Source organism: Mus musculus, chromosome 4 (genome assembly GCF_000001635.26).
Source record: "Mus musculus strain C57BL/6J chromosome 4, GRCm38.p6 C57BL/6J".
Lineage (NCBI taxonomy): Eukaryota > Metazoa > Chordata > Mammalia > Rodentia > Muridae > Mus > Mus musculus.
The window spans coordinates 106807658-106829996 of NC_000070.6; the positions used below are offsets into that span (position 1 = coordinate 106807658).

Consider the following 22339-nt stretch of genomic DNA (forward strand, 5'->3'; position numbering starts at 1 on the left):
GTGTGTGTGTGTGTGTGTGTGTGTGTGTATGTGTGTGTGTGTGTGTGTGTATGTGTGTGTGTGTGTGTGTTCACGCTTATACAAGATAAATAAATAGAATGTAATAATTTTGTTAATTAATTAAAATGGTATGGTGGTGTACACTTTCAATCCTGGCGCTAAGGAGACAGCAACAGGTGGAATTCTGTGAGTTCAAGGTCAGCCTGATCTACATAGTGAGTTCAAGTACAGACAGGGCTTCATAAAGAGATCCTGACTCAAAAACAAAACAAAACAAAACAAACAAACAAACAAACAAACAAAACCAGTATGACAGTGGTGGAGTCTTTAATCCTAGAACTCTGGAGACAGAGGCAGGTGGATCTCTGGGTTCAAGAACAGCCTGGTCTAAAGAATTTCAGGGGGACCCTGTCTTGGAAAAAAAGGATAACGATATGAGTTTGATCCCAGAAATTCATAGTGTGAAAGAGAACTCACCTCCAAAAGTTGTCCTCTGCCCTCTATATGCACATTCGTGTACACACACACATACACACACAACACTTATCATATTGTATCATACATATACAATAATAAATAAAATAAAACTTATAATAAAGATATCCAGTTGCTTAGGTTTTGTTTTTTTCCTTTGCTGTGATACCCTGATGTCTTAGTTAGGGTTATTCTGCTGTAAAGAGACACCATGACCATGGCATCTCCTGTAAAGGACAACATTTACTTGGGCCTGGCTTACAGTTCAGAGGTTCAGTCCATTATCATCATGGTGGGAAACATGACAGCATCCAGGCAGACATGGCACAGGAGGAGCTGAGAGTTCTACTTCTTGTTCTGAAGGCAGCTAGGAGAAGCCTGACTTCCAGGCATCTAGGACAAGGATCTCAAAGCCCATGCCCACAGTGACACGCTTCCTCCATCAAGGCCACACCTCCAAATAGTGCCACTCCCTGGGCCAAGCATAGTCAAACCACACACACCTGGCAAAGGCAACCTAAGGGAAAGCATTTCTTTGGCTCACAATTCCAGATTGTAGCCTATCCTGGCAGGGAAGTCACAGCTGCAGAAGTGTGAAAGATCTGGTCACATTACATCCATTCTCACAAGCAGAGAACAATTGACTACTACATGCATTCTAGTGCTCAGCTGGCTTTCTCCAGTCTTTTGTTTGTTTTGTTTTGTTTTTCGAGACAGGGTTTCTCTGTGTAGCCCTCACTTTGTAGACCAGGCTGGCCTCGAACTCAGAAATCTACCTGCCTCTGCCTCCCGAGTGCTGGGATTAAAGGTGTGCGCCACCATGCCCAGCTGGCTTTCTCCAGTCTTATACCGTTAGATTCCCCTTCCTAGGGAATGGTGCCTCCCACAGTGAGCGGTTCTTCCCACCTCAGTTCATATAATCAAGATACTAACAGGGCTTAGTGGCCCATGCCTATAATCCCAATGTTCAAGAAGCAGAAGCAGGTGGATCTCTATGAGTTCAAGGCCAGCCTGGTTTTCTTTTTTTTTTTTTTTAATTAGATATTTTATTTACATTTCAAATGTTATCCCCTTTCCTAGTTTCCCCTCCAAAAATCCCCTATCCCCTCCCCCTTCCCCTGTTCCCCAACTCACCTATTCCTGCTTCCTGGCCCTGGCATTTCCCTATACAGGGGCATAGAACCTTCACAGGACCAAGGGCCTCTCCTCCCATTGATGACCTACTAGGCCATCCTACATATGCAGCTAGAGCCACCAGTCCCACCATGTGTTTTCTTTGATTGGTGGTTTAATCCCAAGGAGCTCTGGGGGTACTGGTTAGTTAATATTGTTGCCCTGGAGTCTTATATTTTTAATCTAGTCTGACAATCTCTGATATTTTGCTGAAATATTTAGGCTACTTACATGTAATGTGATTATTGATAGATTTAAGTTAGATCTACCTTTTTGTAGTGTTTTTGTCTTATCTACTCATCTCTTTACCATCTTTTTCTGCTTCTTTTGAATTAATCAAGTATCTATTGTTATTCCAGTCCTACTTGCATTACTTCTCTGTAGCCACATCACAAAAGCCCACAGCTATTCCAAAACCTCCTGACATTAGTGGAAGTTCTATGAAGGGAAGTGAGAATAAGGAGACAGCAGTATTAACTGATTGTGGTTTAAAAGACAATTCTCATTTCCAAACTTTATATGACAGGATCATATACCCACCACACTACTTATATGGGTTCCTTGACTTGTCTGCCCTCCTGCACTTGGAACTATGAGCAGTGAGAAGACTTGTCTCTGCCCTGGCATCTGACTCCATGCCAGCCCCAAATATGTGCTCAGTCAGAGTGGCTTTTATGAGCAAAAGAGCTGAGCCCTAGACTGAAAGCTGAGGACTCATGTCTAAATCCAGCTCTGCCACGGACTTGCTGTCTGAATCCAACTCTGCCATGGAAGAGCAGTCAATGCTCTTAACCGCTGAGCCATCTCTCCAGCCCTAAAATCCTCTTTCGAAAGCACAGTTGTTTAAGATTAAACAAATATCTTTAAATTATGTGGATATGGTAGGGAAAGGGAGGGTATGGGCATGTGTGAGTGCAGTGCCCGTAGAGTCCAGGAGAGGGCACCAAATCCCCTGGAATGGATTAGAGGCAATGCTTTAGCCTCCTGACGTGGGTGCTGGGAACTGAACTTAGGTCTTCTGCAAACAGTACACTTATTTTATTTTATTTTATTTTATTTTTTTTTTTGAGACAAGAGGACTTTGTGAAACAGAACTCTCGCTGTCCTTGACTTGCTTTGTAGACCAGGCTGGCCTCGAACTCACAGAGATCTGCCTGCCTCTGCCTCCTAAGTGCTGGGATTAAAGGCATGTGCCACCACTGCCTGGCCAGTATATACTCTTAACTACTAGCCATCACTCCAGTTCAAAGATTAAACAACAACAACATTTTTCATTGATTTTTTTAAAGATTTACCTATTTATACAGCTTTATGATTGACTTACAATATACAGCTTTAAGATTTATTTATACAAAAAGTATATATTTTTAAATTTTACTTATTTATACAGGGTTCTGACTTGTATGTATGCCTGCAGGCCAGAAGAGGGCATCAGATCTCATTAGAGACTGCTCTTCCAGAGGTCCTGAGTTCAATTCCCAGAAACTACATGGTGGCTCACAACCATCTGTAATGGGCTCTGATGCCCTCCTCTGGTGTGTCTGAAGACAGCTACAGTGTACTCATAGACATTAAATAAATAACATTTTAAGAATTATTTAATAAGGCAGATGGCTTAGTGGGTGAGGTGCTTGCTATGTATGTATGACAACTAGACTTTGGATCCTAGCACCCGTGTAAATACCAGGCAGGCATAGTTGCCCACCAGTAATCCCAACAGACCAGCTGAACTGATGAGCTGGGAGTTCAGCTGAGGGACTCTGCCCTGATATCAACCTCTGCTTCCACATTTATGCACGCCCATGTGCAAACATGCATACACACACCATACATGCGTAACCACTCAAAAGTCACTGCAGCCCATGCAGGCCTTGAATTTGAGATCTACCTGATCCATCCCGAGTCGGTAGGCTTGCCGGGCCTAGCTCCATTTTTCTATACAGTGCGTTCATTCCACAATTCCTTGCTTTATCAGTTGAAACATGACAAACATTTGGCCTGCTGCTCTGTGGTCAGTAATCAGTTAGTACAGAGCCCACTGTAGCTCCCCTCCCCCTCCATCAACATCTGTAGTTCCAGGCTGGTTACCTCTCTGCGGTGAGCAATACAAATGCACCCTTTGCCGCTACTCCATCATCTGCAGACCGTTGTGTGTGACCTCCACACACACTTTGGATAATGGAAGCTGTCGAAGCTCTTGCTTTGCCCCAGCTCTCCTCTCCCCTTTATATCTCTGACTTTTGGAACTGTCAGATTGTCAAAGTAAGTGACGTGGAGTTCCGTCCTGTAATCATAATTATGCCTTCAGATAACTGATAGATTGATCCTATCAAACTGTACGGCTTTGTTACAGGCAGTGGGAATCTTAGTGATGTCGGAGCCATGTGGGTTCCCACTGTGGCTTCTCCTTCCCTGTAGACCTACTTGTTCCCCCCAGGAGTCTGCATCTCCTTTTCTGCTTCCTTATACCGCTCTTCTGGGTTTATACACACTTTTCAGGTCGGAACCGGTTGGTTGTCTGGACAGGTCACACCTCTGTGCTCATCACCAACACTTTCCTCATCCCTTCAGATGGCTAGCCTCTCCTCCTCCTTTCCTCCTAAGAGCCTCTACCTCGTGGTCCACTCTAGGCTGGCTGACAGCACCACTCACACACAGGCCCCCACCTCCCAAGGAATGGGAGACTGGAGAGACTGCACAGGCATCTTCCTTGAATGCTAGGCCACGTGACTCGGTTGGACCAAATGATCACACATTCCACTTCTAGTTTGAATGGTTTTTAAATTTGAATTACATGACTGATTTTGAAGTTCTCTCTTTCTCTGTGTACAAGTGTACATGTGCCACAGCACGTGTGTGGAAGTCACAGGACGACTTTCTGGAGCCAGTTTTCTTCTTTACCAAGTAGATCCCTCCCAGTGATCAAAGGAGGGTCATCAGACTTGATGACAAGCACCTCTGAAGTTCTTTTAAAGTTTTATTACAGTCTGGGGCGGTGGGAGTGCGTGCATGCCATGGTGTGCACGTGAAGGTCAGAGGACACCTTCAGGGCTCACTTCTCTCCTTCTGCCATGTGGGTTTTACAATCAAACCCAGATCATCTGGCTTGGTGGCAATGGCCTGCATCACATCTTTGTTATTTATTTAGGGTTTTTTTGCCTAGACATTTGGTAGACACTTTTAATCTATAGGCTGTGTCTAGGAAATCATATTTCTTTTGGGGTTACTCCATTTCTGGAATACTTATTGTCATTAAATCTCTATATTAATCCTATATCTTTTATTTTTCCACTGCTATTTCCATTTTGTTATTTTAATTTTTGGAATATTTCATTTTGCTTCGACAATCATTTTCGTTTTTAACAACCCTTCCTTTTGCTGGTTGGTTGCTCAGTTTTCAAAGCATTCTCCTCAGGCTTTGGGATCCCGATGTGGTTTTGAACCTATGAAGACACTAAAGTTTTACACAGTCCCCTCTGCTCAGCAACCCTGGAAACTTTCTGCTTCTGCTGAGATGGGTTCTTCAGCTCCCGAAGAAGAGAGACCAGACATGGTGGATGTGGGAGGCTTGGTGGCAGGCAGGTGGCAGGCAGCTTCAGGATCTCAGACAGGTATAGACAGTTGTACTGGCTAGTTTTGTGTCAACTTGACACAGCTGGAGTTATCACAGAGAAAGGAGCTTCAGTTGGGGAAATGCCTCCATGAGATACAACTGTAAGGCATTTTCTCAATTAGTGATCAAGGGGGAGGGCCCCTTGTGGGTGAGACCATCTCTGGGCTGGTAGTCTTGGTTCTATAAGAGAGCAGGCTGAGCAAGACAGGGGAAGCAAGCCAGTAAAGAACATCCCTCCATGGCCTCTGCATCAGCTCCTGCTTTCTGACCTGCTTGAGTTCCAGTCCTGACTTCCTTGGTGATGGACAGCAGTATGGAAGTGTGAGCTAAATAAACCTTTTCCTCCCCAACTTGCTTCTTGGTCATGATGTTTGTGCAGGAATAGAAACCCTGACTAAGACAGCAGTCTAGTTCAGTAGAGTCAGGATAGCAAACAGGAATCCGTGGTGGTGGCACTACCTAGCAGAGACAGCCAGGCCTCAGCCTCGGATCAAGTCAGCAGGAGGGACCAGGAGGAACACCAGAAGTTCTTGGCTTCTCGGGAAAAGAGGATCAGGAAGAAGCAAGACCCACAAGCCTTGCACAGTTAGCAGTACCAGCAAGCCTAGCTCAGCCTCCAGAGTCCTATTTATACCCTCCAAACATCACGTATTCTCCACAGGTCTTGCTTCAGTGCATGCGTCTGTCTCAACTGACATTACTGCCCGTCAGCCTGAGGCCACAGACCTGGCAAGAAGCTGCAGCACACCGCCACAAGTGTTTGGTGTGTTTCTCTCTATGGAATCCAGACAAATGCAGCTCAACTACACAAGGTAAGGCAGACCAATACAAACGTGCTGTTAGCAAAGAATCCATCGTGTGCCCTTTCACATGCTTGCCTTAGCAAAACATCTTCTCTCCTGTGTCTGCTTCAGTGAACGGTTCTTCCCAAGTCGGTCTGAGCCTTTCACCTGTGTCCACTTTAGTAAGACACTCCTCCACGTGCTTGCCTCAGCAAAACAGCATCCAACACAACTGACTTTCCAAAGAACCCTTACGTTTCCACTTCAGAGATGCTTTGCGTTTGTTTGTTTTATTCTTTAGAATTTCACATGAATACAATGTGTTTTATCATGTCCACCACTGTCATCTCATTCCCATTACCCCTCTACCTCCTTCCAGAACCTTCCCACACCTCTCTCCCAACTGCGTGTCTTCACTCTGTCTCTCAGTCTCTCTCTCTGTTTCTCTCTTTCTGTCTCTGTCTCTGTCTCTCTGTCTATGTGTTTGTGTGTGTGTGTGTGTGTGTGTGTTTGAGACAGGGTTTCTCTGTGTAACTGTCTTGGCTGTCCTGGAACTCACTTTGTAGATCAGGCTGGCCTCAAACTCACAATTTGCCTGCTTTGGCCTCCCAAGTGCTGGGATTAAAGGCATGTACCACCACAGCTTGGCAGACATCTTTATTTTATTTTATTTTATTTTATTTTTTTAGGCAGAATAATATTGCTCTGTGTGTGCATGTGTGTGTATGTGTTTATGTGTGTGTGTGTGTGTGTGTGTGTGTGTATGTGGTGTGAGGTGATGGGAGTATGGTGTTGTATGTGTGTGTCTGATTATGTGTGTATATGAGGTGGGTATGGTTTGTGTATGTGTGGGTCTATGGTCTGTGTGGTCTGTGTGTGTGTGTGGTGTATGTGGTATGTGTATGTATGTGTGTAGAGGGGTGGAGGGTGGGAGTGATGGTGGGATGTGGTGTGGTATGTGTGTTTGTAGACTGGATGTGTGGTGCGTGTGGTATGGTATGTGTGTGTATAGTGTTGAGTGTAGTATATATGTGTATGTGTGTGGTGTGGTATGTGTGTATATATATGTGTGTGTCTCTGTGGTTTTTTTGTATGTGGTGTGGTGTGTGTGTGTGTGTGTTATCCGTGTGTGTTGTGTATATGTATATGTGTGTATATGTATGTGTGTGGTTTATGTGTGTGGTGTGGTATATGTATGTATATGTGTGTGTGGTCTGTTTGCATATGTGGTAGTTAAGTGTGTGTGTATGTGTGTGTGTATGTGGTCTGTGTATGTGGTAGGTGTGGGGGAAGTTGCATATGGGTATGAGTTTGTGGGTGGGTGTGGGTGTGGATATGGGTGTTAGGTAGGCATTGTGGGTATGGGGGGGCATATGGGTGTAGGTGTGTAGGCATGTGTGGGCTGTGTGGGGGTGGGGTGTGTGTATGTGTGGGTGGGTGTGGGTGTGAGCGTGTACATCCGAGGAGTCCAGAGGAGGGAATCAGCAGCAGCTCTACTTTCCTTATTATTCTTGAGCTGCTCCTCTGAGGTGATATATATCTCCCCCTGAACGTGAGACTCCCATTTTCTCAGTTAGGCTGGAAAACAAGTCCCAGTGATCCTCCTGTCTCCACGCTCACTCTTGGAGCAGGCATTAGAGGCATGCACAGGACACCTGGTTTCTTATGTGAGTTCTGGGATCCAAACTCTGATCCTCCTGATTGTCCGTCCAGCCAGTGCTCTTAACTGCGGAGCTCTCACCAGGCCGCTGAGAGACCCTGAACCAATCAGAAAAGCAAAGCGAATGGCACCTAAGTAATGACCGCCCAGGTTACCCTCTGGCCTCCACCTTCCTGGGCATACACACCCCAGTATAAAGACACAAGAAGTAGAGGCTGGCCCAGAGGGACAAAGGTCCTACCCAGGGCCACAGAGGAAATCACAGGTATGTCACCAGAACCCAGGGCTCCTGATCACCGAGTATGGAGTCAGTTTCTCCTCCCAGACCCCTATGTATTTCTTCCCCCACCCTCCCCCTCCTCCAGCCTGGCAAGCACACAGAGCCGCCCCCCCCCCGCCCCCCCGCGCAGGTCTTGGTGCTCACACGAGCAGCTCTCATCTCTTATTTACCCCCCACAGCAGCCCCCAGCATCTGACCCTTGGAAATTTAGACATCCCAAGGAGAATAGCTGCTTATAAGCATTTGCTAATTACACGTATGGATGTCAATTAATTCATTTTGCTAATTAGCCACTCGATGAGCACCATGCACCAAAGAACTGTAAAACACAGGCATATGGTGAGAGAGGGGGGTGGCTGTGTGCTCATGCAGCATGCAGGGACTGGGAGGGTGCGGGTGGTCCTCGTTCCCCCACCCCTCCCAGATGAGCAGCTTAATGGCTAGGGGAGCCCAGCCGTTGCTGCAGCCGCCGTAAAGCGTAATTACAGCTTTCTGCTAATAGTACTGGGGGAAAAAAAAAACGCTTGCGCACTCAGCCATGTGCAGACAGGCGCCCAGGCGTGCCCACGCAGTTCTGTTTACATATACCCACCCTTGGTGCACACAAACATAGCACACACACCCGTAAGCACAGTGTGACTATACATAAATACAACACATATATGGACCTGTGGGAACCACAGTGACTTCTCAGCCCAGTGACACCCTGGGTAGAGGCTGCAGAATGGTCAGGCTTTCACCACTGCACACTGTACCACCTCTGGGCTCCGCATCCGTGTCCACCATACTTCATTTGGTGTGATATAACCCCACCAAGAAGGAACCCGCCAGCATCTTACAGATGAGGACCCAGGCTCAGGGGAGCTAAAACAGTTCCCCCAAGGCCACGCAGCAAGGAAGGCCAAGCTGGCACTCACTCTCTTGCATCCATGACCAAATACTGAAGCCACGGGAAGAGAAGTCCATCTGCTTACAGCTGGTAGGCTTGGGGAAGAACGCAGGCTTCCAAAGAGAAATGGCTCTCCGTGGGCTTTGTCCCTCAGGGCTGAGCAGGAAAACAGAACACATATAAGAAACTGCTGGCAAGAGATATACAGTTGAAATTCTTTTGTTCCTTTGCTTGCCTACTTGTTTGCTTCCTTCCTTCCTTGCCTTTTCAAGTCAGGGTTTCTCTTTGTGGCCCTGGCTGTCCCAGAACTCTCTCTGTAGACCAGGCTGTACTGGAACTCACAGAGATCCACCTGCCTCTGCCTCCCGAGTGCTAGGATTAAAGGCATGCACCACCACTGCCCGGCAGAAATTCTGTTTAAACTTTTAAAATCACACGTATTTATTTTGGGAGGATTAGCGGTATGTGCCACAGTATCTACATGGAGATCAGAAAACAATTCATGGCTGGTTCTCACCTTCTACAATATGGTTCCAGGGATCAAACTCAGGTCAAATTAGCAACAAGCACTTTTCCAGGCTGGGCCATTTTGCCAGCCCATGCTGTTGGGATTCTAACCAGCAGGATTCTGGTAAAGGACTATCCCAGAAGGATTTACACTGAGTCATCTCCAACCCGCCCTCCACTGCAGCCCAGTACACAGGGTGAATCAGGCCTAAGAGGAATGGACTGGCACAGACTGGCATAGAGCAACTGCAGTCGAGCAGGGCATGAGCCCAAGTCGAAGTATATATTTCTAAGGTAACCCAGAGCCCTGGCAGGCAGACAGGTGCTGGCTATGGCCAGGGACCCTGGGCCATCCATGCACTTTCTCCCCGGGGCTGCTTGAGTGTCCCTAGAGCAGTCAAGAGCAATTCAGTGCTGGAGGGACCCGAGAGGCACCATCCTCGGGCCACCTTGGACACTGGCTGCACAGGAAACACAGAACCCTCTAGTCTAGGCACCTTCTGTCTATGGACAAAGCAGAGGGAGAAGGAGCTAGAACATCACACCTTAGTCCAGGCAAATCTCTAAATGAGAGTAGCAGAGGACAGCCAAGGGCACAGCTAGGATCTCCTTTCCCTTGAACATGGCCACGCCTGCAGGAAAAAGCATCGTCTTAGATTTTTAGCACAAAGGGAGATTTGGAGGGGAGGTTACTGAATGAGCATGGAGAGAGAAGGCATCTCAGAAGACATCTGTCTAAAGCCATCAGTCCGAGAACTTCAACAGTGACCAAACCTGCCTGTGATTATGGCAGATTATAACAGGATCATAAAGACTTAGCTTCCTCCATGTTTGGATTTCTTTGACCATAATCACATAAAATCAACAACAGTGGTAGTGGCATTTGTCCCTCAGGAAGAAGTTGGTTTGAATCAAGAAAGATGCCTAGAACACCCCCCCACACCCTTGCGCTCCCTCATCCCCCGCCATAGGGCCCCTCATTTCTTTAAAGACTTATTTTTATTTTATGTGCATTGATGTCTTGCTATATATACATCTATGAAGGAGCCAGATCTGCAGGGATTGGAGCTACATACTGCTGCCATGTGGGTGCTGGGAATTGAACCCAGGTCCTCTGGAAAAGCCACCAGTGCTCCTAACTGCTGAGCCATCTCTCCAGCACCCCACATTTCTTCTGCTGGATGGTTTCTCCAGCCAAGCCACTCACAGTAATTAGAAAAACTTCAGAGTCTAGACCTGCACATGGGGTCAGGCTCAGCCTCTCATGCCCAGAACGACAGCCAGCAGCACAGCCGGGTGCTCACCAGCCCCTCTCTGTCCCCAAGACTTAACATCTCAATCTACCGTGGAAGTCCTAAACACAGCCTCCTCACAAAGGTGACCACAGCCGTGACAGCATGTCAAGTCCTTGGCGTGGCATCAGTGTGCTGCAGGAAGAACATCCAGAGAAAAGATCATCTCCACTGCTGGCGAATGGAGCTTCCTGTTGTCCCCGCCAAGCCTCTGGCTGTGCTGCCCCTCTGCCTGAAAAGGCCTTGACCCACTAGCTGCTCACGGACTTCACTTCTGCCTGTTCTTCCTAGCCTGACACAGAGCAATGAAAACAAGACCAGACCCACATTCCAGCCTCACTCACCCCCAAGTCATGCAGGCTGGCTGGGCTGTCCTACCATCCCTCCTCTAACTACCCCACTCCCCACCCCATCACATAGCAACAGCCTTGTGGAGCCTAGCCATACCCATGCCCTGACTCTTCTCAGCACAGAGAACCCGAGACAGGGTTTCAGCTCTAACCCAAGCCTAGTGCGGGAACAGGGTTCAGCATCTATGGATGACTGCATTTGAGAACTGGCCCAGGAGCCAGGAATCCAAGAACTGGGCAAGAAAACTGCAAGAGAGCAGGGTTGGCCACTGCTCTGTCCTCACTAGATGTTGTGTCCCTATGTCCAAGGCCACACTTGTCATCTTACCCCAGAGTAACAGCCCCCTCAATGGTCACTCGTGTCCACTCTGCCCCACGGGAGCCATCAAAACTGTGGGAAGGGGGAGCAGGAAGAAGTTCAGTGGATAGCGACACTTGCTACTAGGCCTGATGATCTGGGTTCTACCCCAAAGCCTACACGGGGAAAGGAGAAAGCCAACCCCCAATAATTGTCCTATAACCTCTGCACATACACTGAGCACACACACACTGTGTATACACACAGCATCCACACGCAATAAAATAAAATAACTAAATAAGTGAAATATATATATATATATTTCTTTTTACTTTTCTTTCTGGCTTGTCTTTTGAGGCAAGGTCTCTCTATTATGTAGCCCTGACTTTACTGAAACTTTCTATGCAGACCAGGCTAGCCAGAATTCACAGAGATCTGCCTACCTCTGCCTCCAGAGGGCTGGAATTAAAGACATAGACCACTCTGTATATATTTTAAAGCTCTTTGACAGGTTGCAGAAATAACTCAGTGGGTAAGAGCACAGACTGCATAGGCATGAAGACTTAAGTCTAAATCCTTGGCACTCATGTGAAAAAGCCAAGCATACCTCTAACCCCAGTGCTAGGGAGTAATGTGTAACTTTAGTTACATACTAGGGGTGGAATGTAACCAAGAGTGTTTTGAGTGCTTTCTGTCCACTGGCTCCAAGTTCAGCAAGAGACCTTATCTACAGGGAATAAGACAGGGAGCTTTAAATGTCTTCTGGTCTTCATACACATGCAGAGGTACTACCCACCTAAACACACACACATGACACATATACATATACACAAACACATACCACATATGCCACATACACATATACTACACAAACACACACATACACAGTCCTTTGGAAGGTCAGATATGGTGGCACAGGCTTAGAATCAGGAGGCTGAGGCAAGAAGATTATAAACTCTTCAAAAGAAAGAAGGGCTAGAGAGATAGCTCAGTAGTCCAGAGTACTTGCTGCACTCTCCCAGGACCAAAATTTGGTTGAGCACACATGTCAGGCAGCTAACAACTGCCCCCAAGGGGTCTGACTCCCTCTTCTGGCCTCCATGGGCATTGTATACATATGGTGTATATACAAACACTCAGATACATATACTTATCCATAATTTTACATAAAATAAAAAGAGAGGCAGGAAGAAGAGAGAGAGGTGAATAAAGGCAGGAAGGAGGGAGGGACAGAAGCCCTTTGGAAGGGTTGGGGTGTAGCTTGACAGAATACTTCCCTATGTAACTTTAATTTTCTTCAAATCTTATTTTTAATGATAGTTCTTAAATGCTTTAACCTCCTTATAGCCCACCACCCACCAGAAGTAATGGAAAAGAAAGGATATGGAGGAAGTGGACCTGATTAGAAAGGTTCTTTGGAGCAACTCCCATCTGTGATGTCTGGAAATCAGCAGTTCAGTTCACAGGTTAGCAGGCAGCTCTACCTATTTGAAAAGACTTCATGGATACGCCAGCAGTCCAGTTTGGTAGAATAGTGTTAGCAAGAGCTGTGACACAACCTAGTAGAGACAGCCCGGCCTCAACCTCAGCTCAAGTCAGCAGAAGGGACCCAGAGATACACCAGGAGAATTTCTTGGTTGTGTCTCTCTTAGGGAAGCAAAGATCAGTGAAGACTCAAGACCCACAAGCCTGGCATAGCAAGAGTCACAGCAAGCCAAGCTCTGTCTCTGTCACTCAGTGGAGTCCTACTCAGTCCCTGCAAACATCACGTGTCCTCCACGTGCCTTGCCTCAGCACGTGCATCCGATCACCCCAAGTCTGCAGAGTCCTGACAAATGCAGCTCAGCTACGCGAAGTAAGGCGGACCAATACATGAGTGTCACTAGCAAAGAATCCTTCATCACATGTCCTTTCACGTACTTGCTCTAACAGAACATCCTCTCTCCTGTGTCTGCTTCAGCAAAAACGTTCCTTCACGAGTCTGCCTTAGCCTTTCACACCTGTGTCCATTTTAACGAAGTGTTCCTTCATGAGTTGGCCCCAGAAAAACACCATCCAAATGACTTTCCAAAGAACCCTTAAAGTTTCCACTTCAAGAGGGACCAGCAAAGATCAGAAAAATCCTGACAGTTAACAAAGAAGGGCCAGTGAGATGGCTCAGTGAGTCAAAGCACCTGCAGCCAAGCCTGAAGATCAGAGTTCAAATCCCCAGACCTACACAGTGAAGTGGAGAATAGACTCCTACTAGTTGTCCGACCTCCATATCTATACCATGGCATGGCATGCATGTCCACACATGCACACAAAATAACTAAACGAAAAACATAAAAAAGAAAGAAAGAAAATTTAAAAAGCAGGGAGGATAATTAGGAAACGAAAGAATAGAATTGTCCATATCTGCATTTGTGTTTGGTTGACAGCTACGTAAGTAGGGAGCCCACCGCCCACTCACGTGGATGAAGCACAACCGCAGTGATGTCACATCTGCCTGAGTTCCGTTGCAACTCACCTTCCAGAAGGGTCTAAGAAGCCGCCTTTCCCCCTCTTTTGAATGTTTTTGGATATTTTGTTTTGTTTTGTTTGAGACAGGGTTTTACTACATAGCCCTGGCTGTCATGGAACTCACTCCGTAGACCAGGCTGGCTTTGAATGCGCAGAGATCCACTTGCCAGCCTTCTCAGTGCTGGGCTTTAAAGCCCTGCTCCATCATACCCAGATAAATTACTATTTATTTTATATGTATGAGTGTTTTGTCTGCATGTCTGTCTACCAGATTTGTGCTGATGGAGGCCAGAATAGGTTGTCAGATCCCCTGGAAGTAGAATTATTTGTGATCCATCACGTGCGTGCTAGGAACTGAACCTGAGTCCTCTGGAAGAGCAGCCAATGCACTTAACCCTGATCCATCTCTCCAGCTCCCACGGCTAAGTTCTTGACCCTGGCTGTGTCCTTGCCCTCAGCTCCTGTGAATAAGAACAGATAGAAAACTATAGAGTCTTAAGTGGATCCCAGCTCAGCCACACCCCACAGTCCTGGCTTTTCCTCTTGTGGGCTTCCCCTTGCACTGACCTGGTTTAGTCTGAGGTTCTCCAGAGCCCCTGAATTTTTCTAAACTTTATTAATTCGTTTAGGGTCTTGCTATGTGGCCCTGGCTGGCCTAAAATTATATGGACTACCTCTGCCTTCCAAGTCCCTGCACCACCCCACACCCAACCAATTTTTCCAAAACTTTTAGCTGACGTATAATATTGCTCAGCCTAAGGTTATCTTAAAAACACCCTAAATCAAACATGTATTTAACAAGCCCTCAACTTAGCTTAGCCTGCTTTAGAAAACCAATACTTTAAGGGGTGCTTAGGATAGCTCAGCAGACTAGGCAACTGGATTCAACCCTTGGGACCTCAAGAAACCCTGTCTCAAAAGCAAAAATTAGCAATTGTTTTCTGACCTCCACAGGAGTGCCAGGGCGCACATGCATGTGCACGCACACACACACACACACACACACACACACACACACACACAGCTTGCTTGCTTGCTCACTCGCTCGCTTGCTTGCTTGCTTCTTCTCCTCCTCCTCCTCCTTCTCCCTTCTTCTTCTCCCTTCTTCTCCTCCTTCTCTCTTCTCCTTCTTCTTTCTTTCTTCTTTCTTCTCCTTCTCCCTTCTTCTTCTTCTTCTTCTTCTCCTTCTTCTTTCTTTCTTCTTTCTTCTTTCTTCTCCTTCTCCCTTCTTCTCCTTCTCCCTTCTTCTCCTTCTCCCTTCTTCTTCTTTCTTCTTTCTTCTCCTTCTCCCTTCTTCCTCTCCTTCTCCCTTCTTCTTTCTTCTTCTTCTCCCTTCTTCTTCTTCTTCTTCTTCTTCTTCTTCTTCTTCTTCTTCTCCTCCCTCCTTCTTCTTCTCCTTCTCCCTCCTTCTCCCTTCTCCCTCCCTCTCCCACAGGCTATCCTGGGTAACATAATGAGACACTGTCTCAAAAGCCAACAAAAGCACAAAGCAGACTCCTGTTACCACTGTGCGGGATGTGGAAATGCTCTTGAAACTTGTTTTCTGACACAACCCCTGCCCCTTATATCCCAAAGGTTTCCCCTCTCTCTTTTTCTCTCCTTCTCTCCCTTTCCCCCTTCCTTTTTTTCCCATTCCTCCCCTTCCCTAGTACTGGGGCTTGAACTCAGGGCCTGCTAGGGTTGCAGTGGAAACTTTAAGAGTTCTTTGGAAAGTCCGTTGTGTTGAACAGTGTTTTTCTGGGACAAACAACGTAAAGGAACGTTTAGCTGAAGCAGACACAGGAGAAAGGATGTTATGCTCAAGCAAACATGTGAAAGGACACGTGATGGAGGATTCTTTGCTAACAACATGCATGTATTGGTCCACCTTACATTGGGTAGTTGAGCTCCATTTGTCAAGACTCTGAGGACTCAGGATGATTGGATGCACGTGTAAGACCTGTGCTGATGTTTGGAGGGGATAAATAGGACTCTACAGAGTGATGGAGGCTGAGCTAGGCTTGCTGGGACACTAGCTGTGCAAGGCTTGTGGGTCTTCTTTGCTGATCTTTGTTTCCCTGAGAGAGACACAACTGAGAACTTCTCCTGGTGTCCCTCTGGGTCCCTCTGGGTCCCTCCTGCTGACTTGAGCTGAGATTGAGGCTTGGCTGTCTCTGCTAGGTTGTGTCACAGCTGTTACTAAGCAGATTCTACTGAGCTGGACTGCTCATGTGTCTGTGAAGTGTTTTTGAATAGCTGCCTGCTAACCCGTGCACTGAACTGCCAGTTTCCAGACAACACAGATGGGGGTTGCTCCAAAGAACCTTTCTAAACAGGTCCACTTTTCCCATATCCTTTCTTTTCTGCTACCTCTTGTGGGTATTGGGCCACAAAGGAGTTTAAATCAATTAAGAACCATAATTAAAAATAAGGTTTGGGGGGCTGGTGAGATGGCTCAGTGGGTAAGAGTACCCGACTGCTCTTCCGAAGGTCCAGAGTTCAAATCCCAGCAACCACATGGTGGCTCACAACCATCTGTAACGAGATCTGACGCCCTCTTCTGGTGTGTTTGAAGACAGCTACAGTATACTTACATGTAATAAATAAATCTTTTTAAAAAAAATATTTAAAAAAAATAATAAGGTTTGAAGCCAGGCGGTGGTGGCACATGCCTTTAATCCCAGCACTTGGGAGACAGAGGCAGGAGGATTTCTGAGTTCGAGGCCAGCCTGGTCTACAAAGTGAGTTCCAGGACAGCAAGGGCTACACAGAGAAACCCTGTCTCAAAAAATTAAAAAAAAAAAAAGAAGATTTGAAAAAATTAAAGTTACACCCTCTTGAGTAGGGTGATTGCTTAGAGAGGACTGCCCTGAAGCCCCAAGGTCTAAAATGCTCAGACATCTGCCACTCTGGTTGCTAGTATGAATGTCATCCTTACATCTTCAATTTCATTTCTAATTGACTGTGGCTGAAGTACAAATCAACAGTCATCTAGAGACCAACATCAATAGATATATCAAATCCGACATCACCACCAACAGTTACCTCCAGGTGTGCCAACAGGGTCACCCTTGTCTCCATGGCCCAGCCCGTAAGATGACAGTCTGGTCCCCTTCAGGACATCTCTTTGCTTGCTCAGCCACAGGTTCCTCAAGATGTCTGCACTTAGTGTCTCATTTTCCCCAAAACAAATCTGAAGATGGTTGTTCAGCACTCATGATACTGAGGTGGGAGGATATCAAGTTCAAAGCTAGCCTGGGCTACATAGAGAGACCCTGTCTAAACAAATACAATGCAAATAGGGTGGACCGTTAAGCACTGTATTCTAGGGTTTGTTCTGGGGAAAAGGCAGCCAAGGTCCCTGCTCATAGTCCTTCAGTGTGATGGGGGATGGAGGGAGTTAGGCAATAAACAAGGAACTCTTAGTTGAGTCCTACAAGGACAGCCCTTGCCACTAACATGGTGGGAGCTGGACTGGCTCTGGGGCTCCTCTGGGCCAGGAAGGGTCAGGACCATCCTTGCTAAGGAGGTGTAGCAGGCAGCACAGAGAAACTACCACAAAGGGAACATTACCTGTAGCAGCTAGGAATTGAGAGCAGAGGCAGAAGAGAGCCCAGCAGAACAGGGAATAGTATGAGGGGTAACATGTTCAACTGAAGGGCAGGGCGGCGGGGGTAAGGGGGGGCTGGGGAATAAACGGCCTTGCACACATGGCTTCAGATTCTCTGATATGGCTCATGACCAAAAAAACAGCCTGGCCCAGCTCAGCTCAGCTCAGCTCAGCTCCAGCCTTAACTTATCCCACGGGCTCACTGAAGCTTTGCTGCGACTCAGCTCTCTTGGGGAGTTGGTAGACACAGCGAGGCTCTGAATTCAGAGGGAAAGAAGACAACAGGCACAGGCATGCAGTGGGCCTCCGGCAGACCCTGCCTCCTCCAGCACTGCTGGCTTAGCCCAACTGGAAGAGTTCCCTCAAGCTCCCCAACCACCCAGAGCCATGGCTCACAGGGCCCTCCCCTTCTGCAAGAAGGAATCTGGGAGACACCCTCAGCTGCTGCAGCCCAAGACCCCTCCACCACCTCCAGGGAGAAGTGGAAACACGCACTGTACAATTGAGCACACAGATGCTCCATTTTGCTCTGACATTTTATCCTAGGTGCCTGGGCAAGTCACTCCATCCCTAGCTGGTACCAGTTCCTAGGAAGGTGAGCTGGCCATGGCATCCTGTGATGCAGCCCTTAGCCCTGCACCCACGGACCTCACCTGTAGCCACAGACCACACCTGCAGCCCTTAGCCATGCACCCACAGACCTCACCTGCAGCCGCAGACCACACCTGCAGCCCTTAGCCATGCACCCACAGACCTCACCTGCAGCCGCAGCCCTGTACCCATGGATCTCACCTGCAGCCACAGACCTCATCTGCAGCCGCAGCCCTGTACTCACAGACCCTACCTGCACCCACAGGCCTCACTTGTACCCATGGACCTCACCTGCACCCACAGGCCTCACCTGCACCCACAGGCCTCACTTGTACCCATGGACCTCACCTGCACCCACAGGCCTCACCTGTAAACACAGACACCACCTGCACCCACAGACCTCACTTGTACCCATGGACCTCACCTGCACCCACAGGCCTCACCTGCACCCACAGGCCTCACCTGTACCCACAGACCTCACCTGCACCCACAGGCCTCACCTGCACCCACAGGCCTCACCTGCACCCACAGACCCCACCTGTACCCTCTGCTCTCACTGCTCTGAACAGGGTTTTGCTTTCTTAATCAGTGCAGAGATGGGACTTGGTATTTTACTGGTTTGTCCTTACCAGATCATGTTGAAATCTAATCTCATTTGTGGGGCATTAAGAGAGTGGAGCTTTAAATCAGGGATGCTATTTAAAGGTGTGTCTTGGGCTTACAAGACGGCTCAGTGGGTAAGAATGTTTGCCATAGAAACCTGACAACTGAATTCAATCCCCCAAACCCACATGGCAGAAGGAAAGAATGGACTCCTGCAATTAGTCTCTGCCCCGCACACATGTGCCACACACATGCACACATGCACAATAAATAAACGTAATTTTAAAAATAAAGGAAGTGGCTGGATTAGAAAAGTTCATCAGAACAGAGGCCTATGATTGAATCCTGATGGTTTTAGAAGAGACCAGAGTAGAGAGAGAGAGAGAGAGAGAGAGAGAGAGAGAGAGAGACTGACTTACCGCCTTGCTCCTTGGGACACTGCCAACACAAAAGCCATCACCAGATGTGGTCCATGACAGTAAACCAGAACTCCAAACCAAATAAAATCCCTTCTCTTTCCCTCACCTTGTCTGCAGCAATGAGTTGTTGGCAAGAGAAAGCAGATTGAGATAGCCACCTCTCAATAGGCCTGAGTTAGTCAGGCCACTGTCCCTCCTAGGCGTGAGTCAGTGGGACAGCATCTTCAACACTTGCAGTTAAGGGCTACATCTTGATAAGCGACCTCTAGGTGTCAGGTCTGTGCTCAGGAAAAGGAGCAACAAAGGGCAGGTGTGAAGGAAGGAGTGCCAGTCAGAAGAGACAGAGCGGAGAGGCTAAGTGGGTTTCCTGGGAGAAAGCACCGAGTACCCTCTGTGCAGAAAACTCTCACCAGCGCTTGCTGTGGGGCCTGAGGGCGCACAGTTAAGACCTGCAGGTGAAGCTGGAAGGCTGTGGAGCACTCCTTTAATCCCAGCACTCGGAGGTAGAGGCAGGTGGATCTCAGCCTGATCTACAGAGTGAGTTCCAGGACAGCCAAGGCTACACAGAGAAACCCTGTCTCAGAAAAAAATAAAATAAAATAAAAAAAATAATAAAGAATTACAGGAGACCCTTGGATACAGGTGGGGTCTGTGGGTGCAGGTGAGGTCTTGGTGCCGCTGTCCCACGCGTTGTCAGCTCAGAATGTCTGCCCTAGGGTCTAGGGATTGTTGACAAGGCACAGAGCTTCACCAGCATGTTCACTAAACTCCACAGCAGCCCCACAGACCCGTGAGAAACATTTAGAAATGGGAAACAGTCTAGTGGCCACAGCTAGAAGGTAGCTGGGGTGGGATTCGAACCTAGATGTGTCTGAATGCAAAGGCCATATCTGTTGCATCAAGCCACAGAAATCCAGGCAAGGGAGTGAGCAGACTGAAGCTCAGAAGCCTCAGAAGCGTGAGATGTGGGTGAAGGTCACTCAGGATTGAATGTCGGGAGGTGACAGAGGGTTGGGAGCACGTCCTCTGCAGCTCCTGAGATGTTCAGGTGTCTGACTGGAGGGAGGTGAGAGAGAAAAGCTGGGTCGTTAGTAGGCTGCCGGGCCGTGACTCCCCCTCCACCTCTCCAGCGGATCACCCGCCCAGGCTTTGCAAGTCACCCTTCCAGAGAAGCACAGACCGCACCCCACAGACACCCCCTCGACGCCCGCCAGCTCAGCCTCCCTCCCGGAGCGGCCGGAAGCCACAGTCGCTCTGCAGACACCCCCTGGTGGAAACAGCTCATTACGGGATGGAGAAAATGTGCTAGAACATTAGCTTAATAAATCAAACGCTCCTGCAGCAGCCAGCCGCCGCCGCTCAGCTAGGCGGTGCCGCGGCGCCCACGCCCGCTGGGCCGGGTGGCGAGGGCAGGCGCCCGTCGCAGCTCCCTCCTGCCTTGGCGGAGCTAGGCGGGCAACCCCCACCCTCCCGTCCCGCTCCGCCCCGAAGCCGCCTCCGCGTGGGCGAAGTCTATCTAGGTCCAAGCCTCCTTGGTTTGACTCCTGACACTGGTCTACGACTAGAACCTAGTCTCCCAGAAACCTCACCCCTCCAATGACGGATCTTCATCCCTCCAATGAAGCAAAGCAGACCCTTGACTCAGGGCCAACCGAGGACCTTTGCCCTCTCAAATTCCCCTTAAGCGGTGAGAATCACACTGCCCTCCCCCTTCTTTTTCAGAATACTGATCCTGGCAGTGTGTGGTTACTTCCAGCCTCAGCCCTTCACCTGTGAGCACACACACACACACACACACACACACACACACACATTTTGCACCCAAAGTGGTGTTTTACCCAAAGAAAGACCTGCTAGAAGGCCAGCCCAGTAACTTAGCTGGCCTGTAGAAAGCTCACCTTGACTCGGGAATAGACAGAGGTGGGCAGGAAGCCCGGGGTTTTGCACTGGTTGGGCAGGGTACCACTGCTGAATATGAACACTCCCAGCAACCTGCTGCCACCTTCTTGGAGAGCTGACCTACCTGGTCTGTCTCTTTCAGTTCTGGCTCCTGTTCTAACACACTGGGCACCCAGGGAGCAGACCTGTGACCTCCACTGCCTCAGTTTCCCCCTCTGTACAAAGCTCAGTTCTCAAGATGCTAGAAGGTTCTGCTTGCCTCTGTATCCCTCTCACTGGCTTAGGCAGGGAGGGGGGAAGCTGCCAGGGCTCCTTAAGCAGGGAGAGCTGATCTTGAGAGCTATTCTTCCCGCTCTCTGTGGGCAGAGAGGGAGAGGGAAAAATTCAATTACCAGACCTTCTATTTGTCAACTCCTCCCTCCCCATTGACTTAATTTTCCTCAGCCAGACCTAGAGTTAGAGGCATGAGTGAGCCTGCAGGCCTGGGGAAGGAGGGAGGGAGGAAGAGAGGAAGGAAGGGGCCCCAAACAGAGGTGGGGACGGGCTTATTGGCCGCACACCAGACCAGGAATCTTCTGGTGGATCGTGAAAACGGCAGACTTAGTAGGCATGTAGGTATTCTTTGGGTCCTTGGCCCTACCAAAGCACACAGAGCCCCTCCTCCAAGGAGACTTTCTGAACCTCCAGGCTGAGCTGGCTGCCCTATGATTCCTCAGACACCACACTGCCATGACTCCATTAACTTTTACTGTATTTATTTATTGGTGTGTGTGTGTGCGTGTGCGTGTGTGCATGTGTGTGCGTGTGTGTGTGTGTGTGTGTGTGTGTGTGTGCGCGCTCGAGTACATGATGTGGGTGTTGTTGTTTTAGATTTACTTTTACTTATTTGTATGTGTGTGTATGGTTGAATCTATGCCAGAAAAGGCTGTCGGAGCCCGTGGAACTGGAGTTACAGGCAGTTGTGGGCCACCTGATGTGGGTGCTAGGAACTAAATTGAACTTACGTCCTCTGGAAGAGCAACGCATGCTCTTAACCACTGAGCCACCTCTTCAGCTGCACAATATTGGCATTGTGCAGGTGTGCCCAGGCCACAGGCAGAGGTCAGAGGTCAGTTTTCAGGACCCTGCTCATTTGCTCCACTGTTGTGGCAGTCGCTCATATCTTCTGCCACTCTGTACTGCAGGCTGGCAGGCCTGCAAGCTCCCAGGAGATCCTGCTCTGTTTCCTATCCAGACGTGAGAGTGGTAGGCTTACAGATGTGCGCAACCACATCAGGCTGCTGTGGGCTGGAGGCTCAACTCAAATTGTCAGGCTTCAGTAGCAATGAACTGTCTCACTGGCTCATCATTATGGGTTTTTGGTTGTTTTTTGGTTTTGTTTTTTTCTTTGTGTGTTTGTTTGTTGTTTGTTTGTTTGT

The 22339-nt window shown here is 48.3% G+C and overlaps 1 long non-coding RNA gene across 1 annotated transcript; it reads right to left on the minus strand.

The window, feature by feature from the left end:
- Window positions 1-7251: 7251 nt before the first annotated feature.
- Gm31065 lies at window positions 7252-20687 on the minus strand. The gene is made up of 4 exons (XR_376509.2): window positions 20612-20687; window positions 9924-10010; window positions 8900-9027; window positions 7252-7800 (listed from the first exon to the last, which is right to left on the minus strand). It is a non-coding gene; the product is annotated as a predicted gene, 31065 (long non-coding RNA).
- Between the last annotated feature and the right edge of the window lie 1652 nt (window positions 20688-22339).